This window comes from Alligator sinensis, unplaced genomic scaffold, assembly GCF_000455745.1.
Source record: "Alligator sinensis unplaced genomic scaffold, ASM45574v1 scaffold235_1, whole genome shotgun sequence".
NCBI classification, from domain to species: Eukaryota; Metazoa; Chordata; order Crocodylia; family Alligatoridae; genus Alligator; species Alligator sinensis.
Window position 1 is genome coordinate 1,297,828 of NW_005842042.1, and position 17,557 is coordinate 1,315,384.

The 17,557-nt window shown below is 45.3% G+C and overlaps 1 protein-coding gene across 1 annotated transcript in view; it reads left to right on the top strand.

Annotated features, from left to right (window-relative positions):
- The window catches only part of EXD3 (exonuclease 3'-5' domain containing 3), a 459,528-nt gene that overhangs the window by 74,453 nt on the left and 367,518 nt on the right, over window positions 1-17,557 (top strand). The gene's annotated exons all lie outside the window — the stretch shown is intronic.

Below are 17,557 nucleotides of genomic sequence, written 5' to 3' on the forward strand. Positions count from 1 at the left end.
GCAGATGTAGGATATGATGTGTCTTCTGGTTTCAGATGAAATTGGTGTGGTCATTAACTGGTTCTGTAAAGCCATGAGCCACCGTCACTGAGCCTCTTGATGCAGTTCATGTACAGCCAGCGAGTGGTGATCAGAGGTTAGCTTTCAGGAAAGAATATGCAGATTCTGCTCAGTTCCTATCTCAAGAGTGTTGGGGAATGAGAGCCTGGGATTCAAACTAGGGCTGTTCATCCAGCTTTAAATTCCAGGCTCTTGCTCTCCAGCACTCTAGAGGTAAGTATTGCACTAATTATGGATGTTTTTGGAAGTGTGGTCATTTGGGCTTTAGAGCACTGAGTTTGAGACTTACATATTCCAAATATTTGTATGCCTCAATTTCTTAACCTTGCCTGTTGTTTACATTTTGATTTTGGTCTACTGCAATGGAAAAACCGAAATGTTCATGCAAGACACTGTCAACTCTGAAAACTAATAGCTGTTTCCATTACTGTTGCTGCATGTGAAAAACATCAGTAACTGAACTGAGACAGCTGGAAGGCAGTTGATCCTTTCTGTAAGAGGAACCCAAATCCAAATTTTCATGAGATTCATTGAAGAAGGATGTAGGCTGTGTTATATCAGCAAAACAGTATGAAGTCCACAGAGGTAAATCTTGACACTTTGCACCCTTAGTGTGTAGGTTTCTTAGCTTTAGTTCTATGATTTCTGTGATGGGGAAAATAGTACCTCTTCTACAGCAATTTCTGTTATGCAGGCTTGTCTATATATGTGGTTATTCCTCATAACAATCCCTTATTGACTCCATGTGTGGACACTCTTATTCCAGAACCATAGAAAATGAGGGTTGGAAGGGACCTCAGGAGGTCATTTAGTCCACCCCCCTGCTCAAAGCAGGACCATCCCCAACTATATTAGTCCTGCCAATGCTTTGTCTAGCCAGGTCTTAAAAACCTCCAACGACTGAGAATTCCACAACGTAACCTGTACCAGTCCTTTACTACCCTTTTAGTGAGAGTATGAGTGTCTTTAGCGGATTAATTTATTCATGACCAAGTTACTTATTCTGGATTAAGTGTTCATGCCTAGAGTTAATCAGGAATAATTCTGTGTAAACAAGCCCTCCAGAGGCATATCACCTTCTTTAAAGTTACTCCTTCAAATTCGGTATGTGACATATGGATAAAAGTTAAAGACAAGAGAGTGTGGACCTTTTGGCTTTTGTTTTATTTGAAATAACCGTGCCTTGAGGTTGGGTTTGCGGATATATTTCCTCTAAAAGAGAGACAAACAATGCCTATCTCTTGCTAGGAAAATGCATCGCTTTGTAATGGGCTTTAATGACTTTTGTACTAGGGCTTGTCTAAACACTGATTGCTACCAGAATATATATTCCAGAATACCTACTCTGGAATGGGTGTTCCTGAATAACTCCATATGTGGCTATTCATAGTATGCAATAAGATTACCCTATTCCACTTTAATTTAATCTGGTTTGAGAACAAATTACATTAGATAAAAGCAAAGCATACTTATTCCAGATTAAATGTGTCTCCATATAGGGTTATTCAATAATAGCTTTGTGCCTTAAATTCAAGCCCTCTCTTAATCTGAATAATTTTCAAGACAGGCCTTAGTGTGACAGTTTGGAGCCAGAGGGCACATACAGTTGCTCAGTTTTAAGCAGTTAATTTCTGGGTTTTAGTGACTGTTCACTTTGATCTGGGAGCACTGGATGGGGTGTCAGGACACCTATATTCAGGTCCTACTCATCCCTTCTGTGTAATACTGGGCAAGTTTGCTGGGCAATCTGTTTCCTCTCCCACTCATTTCTTGCCCCAAAATGCTTAAAATCTAAACAGACAAGACAGACCATCTCATGTGTCTATATACAGTGCCCTGAACAATACAACCTCTAGGAACCACTGTTATAAAAAGAATTAATAATAACCTTTCTTTAATAACATCATTCTTAAAACTTACTCTTTATAGTAATGACAGTGAGGACCTAGTCAGGGAACTTGTGGTGGGACTAGACATTTCAGATCAGCAGGTCCTGACGATCTTCACCCCAGAGTGCTGAGGGAACTAGCAGAGGTTATTGAGGGACCCCTGGCACAGCTTTAGGAGCATTCATGGTGCTCTGGTGAGGTGCCAGAGGACTGGAAAAGGGCCAGTGTGGTCCCCATTTTCAAAAAAGGGAGGAAGGAGTACCCAGGAAACTACAGGCCCATTAGTCTTACCTCGGTCCTGGGGTAGCTCCTTGAAAATTATCCAGGAGCACATCTGCGAGGGACCAGCAGGGGGGGATCATGCTTCGGGGCAACCAACATGGGTTCATTCGAGTCAGGTCCTGTCAGACCAACCTGATGACCTTCTACAACCAGGTCACAAAATCCTTGGATGCAGGTGTCGCGGTGGACGTAGTTTTTCTGGACCTTAGGAAGACCTTTGACACCGTCTCTCACCCCATTCTCATTAAAAAACTAGGTGACTGTGGCATCGATGCCTGCGCAGTCAGATGGGTTGCAAATTGGCTGGAGGGCTGCACCCAGAGGGTGGTGGTGGACGGATGTTTTTCGACCTGGAGGGATGTGGGCAGTGGGGTCCCCCAGGGCTCAGTCCTCAGGCCTGCACTATTCAACATCTTCATCAGTGACTTGGACGAGGGGGTGAAAAGCACCTTGTTCAAATTCGCAGATGACACTAAGATGTGGGGAGAAGTGGGCACACTGGAGGAGAGGGACAAGCTGCAACTAGATCTAGACAGGTTACAGGGGTGGGCAGATGAGAAGAGGATGGGATTCAACACTGACAAGTGCAAGGTACTGCACCTGGGGAGGAAGAACCAGCAGCACACCTACAGGCTGGGGAACTCCCTTCTCATCAGCACAGAGGCAGAAAAGGATCTTGGAGTCATTACTGATGCCAAAATGAACATGGGCCGACAGTGTGGGGAAGTGGTCAGGAAGGCCAACTGCACCTTGTCACGGATCCACGGATGCATCACGAGCAGGTCCAAGGAAGTGATCCTCCCCCTCTATGCGACACTGGTCAGGCCGCAGTTGGAGTACTCCATCCAGTTCTGGGCGCCGCACCTCAGGAGGGATGTGGACAGCATTGAGAGGGTTCAGAGTAGGGCCACTCGCATGATCGGGGGCAACAGGGCAGGCCCTACGAGCAGAGGCTACGGGACCTGAACCTGTTCAGCCTCCACAAGAGGAGGCTGAGAGGGGATGCGGTGGCAGTCTACAGACTGGCCAAGGGGGACCAGCAGGCAATGGGAGAGTCCCTGCTCCGCCGTGCACTACCCGGAGTAACAAGGAATAACAGCCACAAGCTGACAGAGGGTAGATTCAGGCTAGACATCAGGAGGCGCTACTTCACAGTCAGGGCAGTTAGGATCTGGAACCAACTTCCAAGGGAAGTGGTGCTCGCTTCTACCCTGGGGGTCTTCAAAAGGAGGCTAGACAGCCACCTGGCTGGGGTCATTTGACCCCAGCATCCTTTCCTGCCCATGGCAGGGGATCAGACTAGATGATCTGCTTAGGTCCTTTCTGACCCTACCAACTATGAAACGTCCATGGCAGGGGGTCGGACTTGATGATCTGCTCAGGTCCCTTCCGACCCTACCAACTATGAAGCTGTAATAGAAAGTACATATTTTGCTCACCTGACCATAAAAGAATGTGCAACAAAACCCATTACTTTTCACCAGGTGGGTAAAATTTTTCAGGGGTGATATAAAGGATAGAAAATTTAATGTTTCTGGGCATAAACCAACCACCAAAGGGGATTAGGAAGAAATGTATATTTCCTTCATGGGTAGCAGGGTTTTCCACAGTTGTTTGCTACGGTTCCTTGCAAGTAGCCACTTTTTGCACAGTACAGGTGTGCTCTGTTTTACTGTGTAACTAGGTTTCTTACTGGGAAATTACAGTTATGTTGTGTTAAGTATTTGATGACATCTGGATGCCAGAGGAATGGCTGCAGTTTTAAAAATGTGTGAAAACAACAATTGCACAAATTTTACCACCGTCTCCAATGCAGCTGTTGCCTCTTGTGATACAATGTCTAAGCACAAGGGTAAAATTTACTGTTATAACTTCTTGATATACCTGGTTGAAATAATGGCACCTTTATAACAGGTTTGTTTTCTGTTCTCTTTGGGTACACTTAGAGGAACGAGGCCAAGTAACCTGTGTTTTATGGGATGTGGCTGCATTTCTTGAAGAGTGTAAATGCTTAGGTAAAATAAAGAAGGGGGCTGAGACCATATAATTATGGATGACTGATATTAATGGCAGAGTGCCTTTTTTCAAATGTGCTTGGGTACCCTAGCACTTGTTGAAGTCTGTTGGAATGGTGTGTGATTAGTGCCATGAAAAAACAGATCTGAGGAATTTAACTCAAAACTGGAGATAATTTTTTAAATATGGCTGAATAAATCTCGTTAACAATTGGCTAACGACCCACTGTGCTGGAACAGACAACCATGCAGATACCCATGAGCCTGATGCCATTTTATCAGGGCCTTTGGATTTATCATTCAAAACTTCTTTCTGTCTCCTTTGATACTAAAGTGAAAAGACTGTACTAGAAAGCCTGATATTTCAGCATCCTCCCTTGCAGTTTGTAGATGAATGTAGTCTTCATTGTCATCCCTATCCAGGAATTGCATCTTCTTTCTCGTTAATTGTTCTTTCAGCTCCTCAAAGACTGGGGAACTCTGTAGTGGCTTGGTAGCAGATTGATTGCTGTTGTGCCTGTTATTGTCTTCAGCTTGGCTTCTGATGCTGCGTGGAGCAGCAGCTATCTGCTGGATAGAGAAGAGTGACAGATGAGCGGAGGCTTCCTTCCAGGGCAGAGTGCATCACACAGCTGTTTAGAGGAACTGGGGAAAGGCAGATTATCCCATTATACTTGCAGGACACAAGTCACACAAACAAGGACTGCCCCTTTGACAGAAGGCTTGTTTGATTACTCAGGGGTTGATAAAAAGATGACAACACGTTAGGCTCTGAAGGCATCTGTGTTTTAGAGCGGTGTACAGTAGGAGAGTTCTCTACAGCAGTGTTTTCTCTTTCCTCTCTCCCAGGGACGCTTTCATAACTGTTCCAACTCTGAAAGATAGTAACCATGATCAACAATAATACTCGACAACACCAAATGAGAACTGCAGCCTAAACAATGAGATAGCACCATCAATGCCTTCAGATCCACTCTCACCCCCCACTGGCTATAGGGTTATGAGGCGGTTAGCAAATCCACTCTCAACCCCCACTGGCTATAGGGTTATGAGGCGGTTATCTGCCCCTGCCTCTCTTCCTCACAGATAACAGACAATTACAAGAGTGGGCAAGATATGTCCTTTTTTTGGTCTTTCCTGCTGCCAGTTACCAAACTGTGTCATAAGTGTGCCATCTTTCTGTGTTGCATCTCTTTGGTCACGGCCCCCCTCCTCTCCCCCAGTTGGTTTCATGCACTCCGTAGGCAGGCTCTGGCCTTGCTGTTGTCATATATATACAAAGTGTAGTGTTTTCTTAGGGCATGGGAGAACCAGAACTCCACTATCCTAAATGCAAATGAAATCTTGATTTAGTTGCTGGCTTTAAACTTAGAGGTGGTTGCCCTCCTGGTCTCAATCTAGACTGACTACCTACTCTCAGCTGTTGGGCACAGAGCACCAGAAGTTCCAAGGGAATTAATTTAGTGGCATTAATTGAATGACTTCATGAGCATACACTCCCTCACCTATTAGCATAGGAGCCTCCTCTGGATATGTCCGAGTGTGAGGAGAAGGTGTCAAATAAAATATGGAGTGATTCTAACACCTTTTCTCCTTTTAGCTCCTCATGGCTGTGTTTCAAACTGCTTTTTTCTCTGTCTGATACTAGCTTGAGAGTCACTTACTTGTATTAACGGGTAAATGAAATGGGCCAAACTCAGAAGTGATATGTGCATTGTCAGCAGGGATCCTGGTTTTCCCTGATTAAAAAAAAAATAAAAAATTTTCTGATAAGCAGTTTGGAAGCCTACCAGTACTTGAATCACTAAAATAAAATAAATTCTAAATACCTATACATTTTGGTATTTGATTTTGTGTGTTTTATTATGGAAAATCAGCGGTCCCCCTGCCTCCTTTGCTCACCAGGATGCAGGTCCAGGCTCCTTACTTCCAAGCCACAGGTCCCTGGCCCTGCTGGTGTCCCTCACTCCCCACCCACAGCCCCCTGCCCCCCGCAGCCCTGCCAGAGGGGGCCACCAGCTGCCAAGGCTATGGGGCCAGAAACCCGGGCCGTAGAGCAAAATCTACGTGTTTCTCCATTAAAATGAAAATCTACGTTTTTCTTGGGTAAAAGGGAAAATCTGCATTTTTTTCCATGGGAAATGGAAAACCCGGATCACTGATTTTCAGTTACATCTAGGTTAGTGTGGTGAGTCCAAAGGACTCTCGGTATAAAATGAACTTGGCTTAGAAGAAATACATTTTCCCACTTAGACTTTTTTCTGAATTTACTCAAAGACCTCAGAAAGCCTGGTTCAAAACAGACAGGCACCATGTGGCCTCTTGATTACACAGTGTTGGGCAAGTATTTTCAAACTTTGGTTTATTCTCAAAGTCTGCTTGTTACTTGCTAAATGTATGAATAAAAATCACTCTTTGAAATTGTGGTATTAGTATCATTGATTCTCATCCATAGCTTCTCAATATCAGGGAAGACAAAAAAAATCCTGTATTCAGAACTGACATCTGAAAGCATTTTAATGTGCATATGAAGGCAACAGAACTGTAAATAGGTGTTTTATAATAAATGTTTGCATGTATATTGCCATCTGTTGGGCATATCTTCATTAGCATACTAGTATTGGCTAAAATAACACTACAAATATGCTGCATGAAATAGTTTGGGAGCAGATATGAATGTTGGATTTTTCATGAAAGTCAGCTTTTATGTTGTATGCATTATGATTTCTGGCATTCAACTAGGGAATTGTGGTTATTATTACTATTATTAGTTTTGTACCACCTTAATGTATTTTCTTGAGTGTTTGTCATTTTTGCGGTTTGTCACCACAAATTGAATACCATTCAACTAATTGCCATAAGATGATGTCTGTTTAAATACTGTACTAGGTTTGAACATGGTCAGAGATGGTGTGAATGAAGAATTTTTAACTTGCCTCCAGTGTTGCATTTCAAGATTAAGTGCCCCACGTTGGTTAGAAGTTGCAGCTTTCTTTCCTCATTATTAATCCTAGCGTTTGTAAGCTGCCTCTTTGTTTGCTGGAGTTTACAGAGCAACTGAGTTGTGCCATGCTTCAGCGTCCTTACTCACCCTGACTGTGGAAGACAATACCTCTACCCATTGAGTGTTGCTGGGGGGAGTGGGAGGGAAGCAGCGATAAAGTTTAAAGCATTGATTAAGCGTAGGTCAGAAGAGCCTCTGTTTTAAATATCGTTTATTTTCTCAATGTTGCTTTTTCAAATGGCTGAGCACTTGCTACTTTACTGTAACTGAGGCAGAGCAGCAGTTTGTAGAAGTTGTTCTGTTTCCCTAATTGGTCAATGGCTCTTAAATAATTACCTTATCAGTGAGAGTTTTCCCCCAACACTGTGGAAGTGTGAGGGTTTCTGATGTGAGTTAAAAAAGCTTGCCCAGTTCTTTATCACTCTATTTCTAGCCTCTGCTAGTTGGTAGACTCTGTGAGGTTGTAAAGAGACCCTTAAAGAGATTTAGATCCATTGATGTCACCAGTGCAGTTGCTTTCGCCAGGCTTATATACTAGCGATAATCAGGTCTCTCTTCAGTTTTAGTATTGTCAAGTTCACCACCCTCAGCTTTGAAGAAGGGTATCATTTCAGTTCAGCCATACTTTGTGGATGGCAAGAGCATTAGAGGAGATTTACTGTGTTTTAGGAAGTTGTAGCTTTCTCTTTCCAGCATGCTGCCTTTGATTCTCCTTCTGCTCCTGGACGCTCTGAGGCACAACAGAAATGTCCTTGAAGGATGTGAGCCCTGGGAAAGTTAGATCAGAGCACCTGCACTTAATTCACTTTAAAATGCTCTTTGTTTACAACCAGTCTGTTTATAATTCAAATTATTTGGTATTTTCAGTTTTGGTATGTAGTTCCCATTGGAACAAGAAGAGTTCCATTTCACAGTGAACCTGTTTGCTTTAAGATTCGTGTATATGCATGCATTGTTTCGGTCTGCCCTTCCACTTCTATTCCACACTGCATTGCTTTACATTGGGATTGGCCTGACTTTGTATCTGTGTGCTGTCCACTACCCTAGGGATAGCTTAGCTGTATGTAACCTCTCTGTTTAAATGGCAGCATGCAGCCAGAATGTCTCTTTTTGAACATCAGGTAGTAGTGAGTCTACATACCCATTTTAGCTGCCATGCTTCCTGGTGGGTACCTGTAGCAGCCCTGCCCTTGGTGAGGTGCATGTTCAAGTCCCACCTGAGAAGAGTCCAGAGAACACAGGCATCTACAGAGCAAGCAAAGGCAAGGGGCATGTCCGTTGTCCCAGGACAAACCCTATGAAGTGGATAAGGAGCGCTGACAGTTTGTCCCAAGGCATCTGCAAAGTGCACCTGAATGGTTGTCCTGGGATAGCATCATTGGATCAATGGCAGAAAAGCAGCAGTGCATTCAGCGTCTTCTTAAACCCCGATTGAAAAGGTGATATGTGTACATGCCAGTCCTGTGACTTTTTTTTGTTTTGGAACAAACACAGGCACAACTGGTCCCAGGACAAATGCAACGCCTGTTCTAGCCATACTGCTATAGCTACAGCTGTATGGCAGAGACACCACTTCTGCTGGCAACAGGAGCTCTTTTGCCAACTATATAAATCATTTCCCTGAAAGACATAAACTATACCAGCCATAAGTATTTGCCTGTGAAGCTTGTCTGGTGTGAGGGGGAAGTTGCTGGTGTAGCTGTGCTGCTGGTTAGTGTTGTGATTTTTCTTAAGATTCCTCTCCAGTCTAGCTCTGCCTTCAAAACTGTGGACTCAAGCCAGTACACTACACTTACTCGTTTTGGAGCTGATCATATGAGGTGAGGAGAATCCAGATCTCACTGAAATCAATTAAAGATAAGTGAGCTTAACTCATTTCATGCTCTCTTACCATCTTTGTGTTAGGAATTCACTAATGCCAAACTACCCAAGTCAATATATAAGAGAAAGGTATTCAGTTAAGAATAACTTTCAGAGAAATTGGGTTTTTGTAAGATAAATGAGGCTTCACCAGAAACCTGAAAGAAAATCATCAAACATATTTATTTCATTATTTTTTGCTATGAAATATTGAGCTGAATGCTGACAGTCGGTAAAACCCTGGGCCGGTACCATTGTTCTAGTGCTTGTGCCTGAACTTGCAATCAAAACGCGCGAGAGCAAACATAAGGATGCTATGAGAGTCAAAATAAAATTATTTTGGCACTATTTTAAGAAGTAGTGAGATCACATTTGGAGTACCCAGTATTTCTGCTGACAGTATTATTAAAAGCCTGTTCTAGAAATGGAAACCGTAGAGAAAAGTGAAATATAAAAAGGAACTCCAAAGATGCTGAATTGTAAGCATTTAAAGAAATCTAGGCCTGTATCCAATATTAAAGAGGGATATACATCTTACTATTAAAAACAGCTTGGTTACTTGGCTCTTGGTTGTCTTAAAATTGTTTTCTTTTTATATTGTATATGTTACAGTTGTTTTGAATACTTTCTCTGGTGTATTACAATGAAGGTTGAAAAGGTTTTTCCACTATGGCTCCTTATTTTCCTTTGCTGAGAAATTGCTGAACATTGTTATTTAGGCTACAGTTTTGTATATGTAGTTTCTGTCCAGTGCTTTTTTTTTGTTTGTTTAATATCAGACAGGGTTAAACATTTAGCATGGGGTTAGTCCTACTGAGGTGCAGAGCCTTTACTAGATGTGATACAATTTGACTTTGAACTCAGGGCTATGGCTTTGTTTGTATGTTCCAAATAGCATTTCAAACAAAAAATATTTCTTAAGCCTGCAAATTGCCTTCTGACTTCTTTGTGCATGTCAGTTGATAAACAGTGGGCTGTACTAGTCTTCCTCCCCCTCCTCACCAATATGTACAATAATAGAAAAATTTCCTGAAAGAAAATATAAAAAAATAGCAACATAGTAAGGGCAGAAACCCCAAACCTTCCAAAGTTGTCAGATTCCAGCAGCTTGTGTTTCTTTTTCATTAGTTACACACAAATAAACTAGTATCTTTCCCTTTGTTAGTGGGTACAATATAATATGCAAGTAGTGCATCAGTGATTTGGTTCCAGCAGAAGTACTTGGTTTTAATATTTGCTTTTTGCAGAGTGCTCCGTTATTGTACCTTCACAGTGAGCATTTCTGGTTGTACACAGGGGTGACATGTAGGGGGTGCATGCAGGTGCACATGCACCCCCTGAGCATGGCAGTGCACCAGCTACAAAAAGGCGCTGCTGACACTGTTGGTGGCGTCTGTGGGCAGTTGTCACTTGCCACCCCGCCGCAGGGACCGTCGGCAGCATCTGTGGGCGGTCTGAAATCCCTGCTGTGTGTTGTCACCGACCATTGGTTAGTGCTCGCCACCCCCCACCCCTGCCACCGCTGACAGTGCCAGTGGCATCCGTGGGAGCACCCCGCTCACCGCCGCCATGCTCCCGCTGCTCCCACCACCGCTGTGTACCCCCCAGCCACCGGAGGCACAAGTCGTTCATGGTTGTACACATTGGATCCTTTTGTTGTTCACTGTCTGAGTTGTGTGTGTTATGCCTTATTATACTCTGTGTTCTCAAATTTAGTACTGAACTATAAGTCATCAGCTTGATGCACACTTTTTAAAAAGATATTGTGAGACAGAGTAGGATTCTGCAAGGCTTTTTTTGGGGGTATGAGTGATGGGAAATAAAAAAAATAAAAAAGGCATTTGGTACTACTAAGGAAGAATGAGATCTGAAAGAGCATAGAATAGATTTATTTTATGGAAGGTGGTTATTCTATAGACTGAGCTATCAAGAGTGGCAGGGGTATCTGCCATTCGTGTCAATTTATCAAAGACATAGGGCACATATTTAGAAGAGAGCAACTTGCTCCTGTGCAGGTGTTCACAAGCAAAAGGAGGGGGTGGGCAGATTAGTGGAAATGGCACATCCATCCTAAGTAACCTGTACTTACTGTTAATGGTTGTTGGTTGGGTTTGTTTGAATGACAAAAGCAGGTTAAATTTTGCCAGTAGAGGGTGCCAGAGGCCAGCATATAGACTCACTTTTTGCCTATTTTGTACACAAAAAGAGATCTGTATTGCCACACTGGATCCAGAGCCAGTATCCTTTCTGTGTGTTAATGCAGGGTAAGAAGCAGCCATGTTGGACAGTAAGGGCGCCTGTACACATGCACAGAGGCTGCTCTGACGTGCTGTAATTACAGCACGTCAGAGCAGACTCGATTAATCGATTAATCGAGTCTGCTGGAACTTTGTCATTACCATGCTCCAGCAGACTCCAGCATCACATGTATCCACATCCCCACACTGAAAAATGGCGATAGGAGCACTTAACTAAAGCTGGTGCGACGAGGTTTAGTTAAAGCACACCCACTGCCATTTTGTGAGCAGCAGTGTGAGCAGATCCAGGGGAATCTGCTCACACTGCTGTAAAGTGCTTCACAGGTGTCCATGGTAGAGATTGGTAACCTTTTAGGTGTGGTGGGCCAAATTAATGGAACTAGGTCTGAAGGTGGACAGTTTCATGGCAGGTAGGGTCGGAAGGGACATGAGCAGATCATCAAGTCCGACCCCCTGCCATTGGCAGGGAAGAGTAAAGGGGAGAAACGACTCCGGCCAACGGGATTGATGTCTAGCCTGAATCTACTCTCCGTCAACTTATGGCTGTTGTTCCTCATTGCTCCCGGTAGTGCTTAGGGGAACAGGGACTCCCCCATAGCCTGCCGGTCCCCTTTGGCCAGTTTGTAGATGGCCACCAGATCCCCTATCAGCCTTCTCTTGTGCAGGCTGAACAGATTCAGGTCCCGTAGCCTCCACTCGTAGGGCCTGCCCTGTTGTCCCCTGATCATGCGAGTGGCCCTCCTCTGAACCCTCTTGATGCTGGCCACATCTCTCCTAAAGTGCAGCGCCCAGAACTGGGCGGAGTACTCCAACTGCGGCTTGACCAGTGTTGCATAGAGGGGGAGGATCACTTCCTTGGACCTGCTCGTGATGCATCTGTGGATGCATGACAAGGTGCGGTTGGCCTTCTGGACCACGTCCCCACACTGTCGGCCCATGTTCATTTTGGCATCAATAATGACTCCCAAGATCCTTTTCTGCCTCTGCACTGACAAGAAGGGAGTTCTCTAGCCTGTAGGTATGCTGCTGGTTCTTCCTCCCCAGGCGTAGCACCTTGCATTTGTCAGTATTGAATCCCATCCTGTTCTCATCCGCCCACCCCTGTAATCTGTCTAGATCTAGTTGCAGCCTGTCTCTCTCCTCCAGCATGCCCACTTCTCCCCACATCTTAGTGTCATCTGCGAATTTGAACAAGGTGCTTTTCACCCCCTTGTCCAAGTCACTGATGAAGATGTTGAATAGTGCAGGCCTGAGGACTGAGCCCTGTGGGACCCCGCTGCCCACATCCCTCCAGGTCGAAAAAGACCCATCCACCACCACTTCTGACCCAAATGGTACCACCTTCTCTTCCCTGTTGCCCCCAGCACCAGTGAATTGCTGCTGACACCCCAGCTTTTTGGGTTGGATACAGTCACTTGGCAGGCTGGATGCCTGCCCTAAGGAAAGGAAGAGTGGAAGAAAATAGGGATTTGGGGCTGCATTATTACTTTTGCATGGGTGGGTGGAAGAGAAAAATAAGCTTATGTAGTCAGCTAGGAGTTTAGAAGAGGATGGGAAGTGCCAGATGAGTAGCAGTGGGTGCATCTACATGTGCTATTAGCATGGAGTAATAAACTCCGTTGTGTATTGCACCAGAATTTGTTGCTTCTGGGTGCTGTGTTTAAATGTGTGCCCAGGACCGCAGCACATCGAGCCAGGTCGGAGCAGCCCTTGCCTGGGGGTCAGCCTGCAAGCCTGGGGTGCCGCTCCGACCCAGCTTAATGTGCTGCAGAGGCACTGGTGGGGGCACCAGGGTGCTCCAGTGTGGGGGCAAGCCAGCACACAGCCTCTGCACTGGAGCACCCTCACGTCCCAGCCAGCTGCATCAGCATTTACATGTACGGTGCTGCTCACTAAATAACTCCTCCGTAGGATAGTACTTGTATTTACAAGTACTAACCTGCAGTGGAATTGATTAGTTTCCTGTGGTCTAATAGGGTTGGCTGCATGTGTAGACGTTGAGACTTTACTGCTGAGCTAATTAGGCAGCTCAGCAGTAAATGTCTCATGTAGGTGTGCATGTGACTCAAGAGAAATATATCTGTGGGGACTGGGCTTTCAAGGAGGAAGATATTTCCTGTGTTGGGACTGTCAGGCATTTTGAGGTTGTGGCAAGTGAAGGTGTAGATATCTGTCAAAAAATAAATAAACGCTCTGAGTAAAGCCTGATGACATAGAAGAGTCAGGGGTTTGCAGGCCAATAGCAGCTTCCCTTTCCCTAGGTGCAATGAACCTCCTCTTGATCAGCTCTTGAAAATGACTTTCAGGAAGCAAACAAGGAAACTGTATTGTAGGTAAAGCAAACAGTTAGTTTGCAGGAGAACCTGACGGGCAGAAATGGTGGCTGCCTCTTCCTCTATGGCTGTATTTGGCTCTGACACAAAAGCCTTGGGGACAAGAACTATTTTCTTCAAAGATCTGAGTTAGAAGATGCATGGGAGTGAATGGGACAGCAAAGAGAGTGCTGTGTGATATATGCTTCACTGCTTCCTTCCTCTGACTCACCCATGCTTTAAGCATTATAGTTTGCCTGCAAATACACATTTTCTGAGAAAGAGATTGCTATAGGCTCTTGCCAAAACCCTTCCAGTGTTTTCAGCATCTCGTGCCCCAGCTGTAGAAGGATTAGTCTTTTGAAGGCAGAGTTTGTCTCATCTCAAAAAAAAAAAAAAAGAAAGGTTTTGTTTGATCATCTTTATCCACCCTTGGGAAATGAGTCTTCCTTATTGTATTTCTGGGAAATCAATCAAGGACCATGTCATTAAAGTTGCTTCAGTTTTGTAGCATGAGTAAATTATTTTTCCTGATTAGAAAGGGAAATGGTGGTCCAGAGTTTGACGTTTCTGCCTCTCTACTTTAGAGAAGCGGTAAGATTCCACTGCTTCTGACTGAAACATGTAGGATGTGGTTGTTGTCTTCTGATGTTCAAATTCTGATCGTATGAACTGTTAGGCATTGATTCACATAGTGAATTCCCTTATACTTATTATTGGTATCATGGTGGGGCCCACAAGCTGTATGCAGAAAAGGAAGGCACTGGATATCAAATTATGTGTCTAATCTTGATGGCACAATAATTTCTATGTTCTTAATGTGTGTTCCTTTAACAGGAGTCTCTGTTAAAGTATGCATAGAGGTGGTACAAAGCAGAGAGGGCACAGATGGTTTTTGTGTGTGGCCCATGCCAGACCAGGGAGGGAACAAGCAGCATGGTGGCAGATAGAGAAGGAAGCAGAAAGCCGAGCAGCCAATCAAGCAGTGGCAGGGAGGATATGGGGCTAATCCAGGGTTGGACAAAACGCGGCCCGGGGGCCAGATGCGGCCCGCCAGGCCATTCTATCCAGCCCGTGGGGTCCCTAAAAAATTTAAAAATTTATATTTATCTGTCCTGGGCTGCCTGTCATGTGGCCCTTGATGGCTTGCCAAAACTCAGTAAAAGGCCCTCCGCCCAAAATAATTGCCCGCCCTGGGCTAATCTGTGGCAGGTCTGGTTGGCCCAAACTGCTGTAAAGTATGCATGTGAACTTAGTGTCAAGTTGAGTTAAAAGGATAGCTTTGGTAACCCATAAATAAAACTCAGATGTATATCCGCATATGTTTTGTCATTCACTTTTTAAAAATTTTAAATGACAGAGGTAGCATGACACAGCAAGTGCGTGGTATAGATGCACTAACTTCAACTACATTTTGTTTGAATATATCCACTAAGGCACAGCTGTTTGACTGAATGCTATTATGATTATCTGAGCATTTGTTTTAAAATGTAATAAGAAATAGAATTGCTTTTGAATGCTCTAGGCATAAGTCAGTGACAGAAAATTATGGGTCAGCCCATGAGAATGATTATAATAAACCAGGTGCTGTGCTTAAGCAAGCACCAGTAAAGCGCTGTTTTGTGGGGTTTTTGTTTTTTGGGGGTTTTTTTGGCTGGGTGGGGGGTTGTCTGTCTCTGCCCCAAGGACATCAGACTCTGCCACACTCCTTTTTTCTGGAATGCTGTGTAAGCTGGCTCCAGATGGGTCAGAAATGAGCATCTTGGCCAATTCCCTGCGGGCCAGTGCAGTTCTGCACATTCTGATGGTGCTCAACGCCGATAAATGCAAGGTTCTCCACCTTGGGAAAAAAAACCCGCAGCATCCTTATAGGCTCGGCAGTGCTATGTTGGCTAGCACTATAGAAGAAAGAGACTTGGGGGTCATCGTTGACCACAAGATGAACATGAGCCTGCAATGCGATGCTGCGGCTAGTAAAGTGACCAAAACGCTGGCTTGCATCCATAGATGCTTCTCAAGCAAATCCCGGGACGTCATTCTCCCCCTGTACTTGGCCTTAGTGAGGCCGCAGCTGGAGTACTGTGTCCAGTTTTGGGCTCCACAATTCAAAAAGGATGTGGAGAAGCTTGAGAGAGTCCAGAGAAGAGCCACGCGCATGATCAGAGGTCAGGGAAGCAGACCCTACGATGACAGGCTGAGAGCCCTGGGGCTCTTTAGCCTGAAAAAGCGCAGGCTCAGGGGTGATCTGATGGCCACCTACAAGTTTATCGGGGTGACCACCAGCATCTGGGGGAACGTTTGTTCACCAGAGCGCCCCAAGGGATGACGAGGTCGAATGGTCACAAACTACTTCAAGATCGTTTCAGGCTGGACATAAGGAAGAACTTCTTAACTGTCCGAGCCCCCAAGGTCTGGAACAGCCTGCCACCAGAGGTGGTTCAAGCGCCTTCATTGAACACCTTCAAGATGAAACTGGATGCTTATCTTGCTGGGATCCTATGACCCCAGCTGACTTCCTGCCCTTTGGGCGGGGGGCTGGACTCGATGATCTTCCGAGGTCCCTTCCAGCCCTGATGTCTATGAAATCTATGAAATTCCTGACCATTGATAAAGAAGTGAAACTTCCTTGACTGCTTCTGAACAGTCTGGTGTTGGTTGTTGTTTTTCTGTTCCACTGCTGTCAGGATATAAAGTATAGGGGTTCTGTATAGACAGATCTATGCATTAAGAACAGCTTGAACTTGTTCTGATCAATTAAATGGAACAAAGAAATTGTAGATTAACGTGCATGACATACCAGATTGATATCACTTTTCCTTGGTGACTAAAAGAATGAAACACAAGGGTTTAGGGCATAGTCCAAAGACAATCAACATCACTGAAGCCTGGTGTATTAGACCCCAGATACCTTTGACAGAATCTTAAAAGGATGTCCACTTGCATACCTCCATGCTTACTTTCTGGGATGGGCTGAGCGGTGCTGGATGTCTTCTTTGCTCTTACATTAAGTGGTCAGAAAGCAAGCAAAGGTGAACTGAACTTAGTATTAACAAGTAATCATTTAGGATCTATACCTAGGGTTACCATATTTTCAGTTTAAAAAAAGAGGACATCTGCAGGCGGAAGGGGGTATATGATTGGGGGGAGGGCAGTTATATGCCTGTGCCCTACCCTGGCCCCTCCTTCCCAAGTCACAGCCCCCCAGCTCTGCTGCTGCCCCTCACTCCTGACCCACAGTACCCTGCCCCTCAAATCATACTGGTGCCCTTCACTCCCAACCTGTAGCCTCCCTGTCCCTTCTGATACCCCTCACCCACAGCACCTGCCCCCCTACCAGTGCCCCTCACTCCTGACCCACAGCCCCTTGCCCCCCAGCTCTGCTGCCCACACAGCTCCCTGCTGCCCCTGGAGAACTGCCCCCTTATCCCCTTCCCCCGCCCTGCTGCAGCCCCAGCACCAGTAGGCGTGCCCGTACACACACACACACACACACACACACACACACACACACACACACACACACACGAGCACACACACGAGCACATACATACAGGCGCACACACCCTCTTTCTCTCTTTCTCTTACCAGCCTGTAGCTGCCAGGTCCACGCACAGAGCATGTGATGCCCTGCCTCTAATCACCTTTCCCCTGCTGCCTCCAACCTCAGGCAGCTCCTTGCTGGGGCAGAGGCAAACAAAATTGGCGAGAGAGGCAGCGAGCTGCTGGGAAGAGATGGCCTCCACCTCTCTCCCCTAGGGAGGAGGCTCTTCTCAGCCAGGCTGGCTGATCTGCTCCACTGGGCTTTAAACTAAGCCCGTTGGGGGACGGGGGGACTACCGCCACTGCTGGCCCACTGAGCACACCTTGCAAAGCCAGT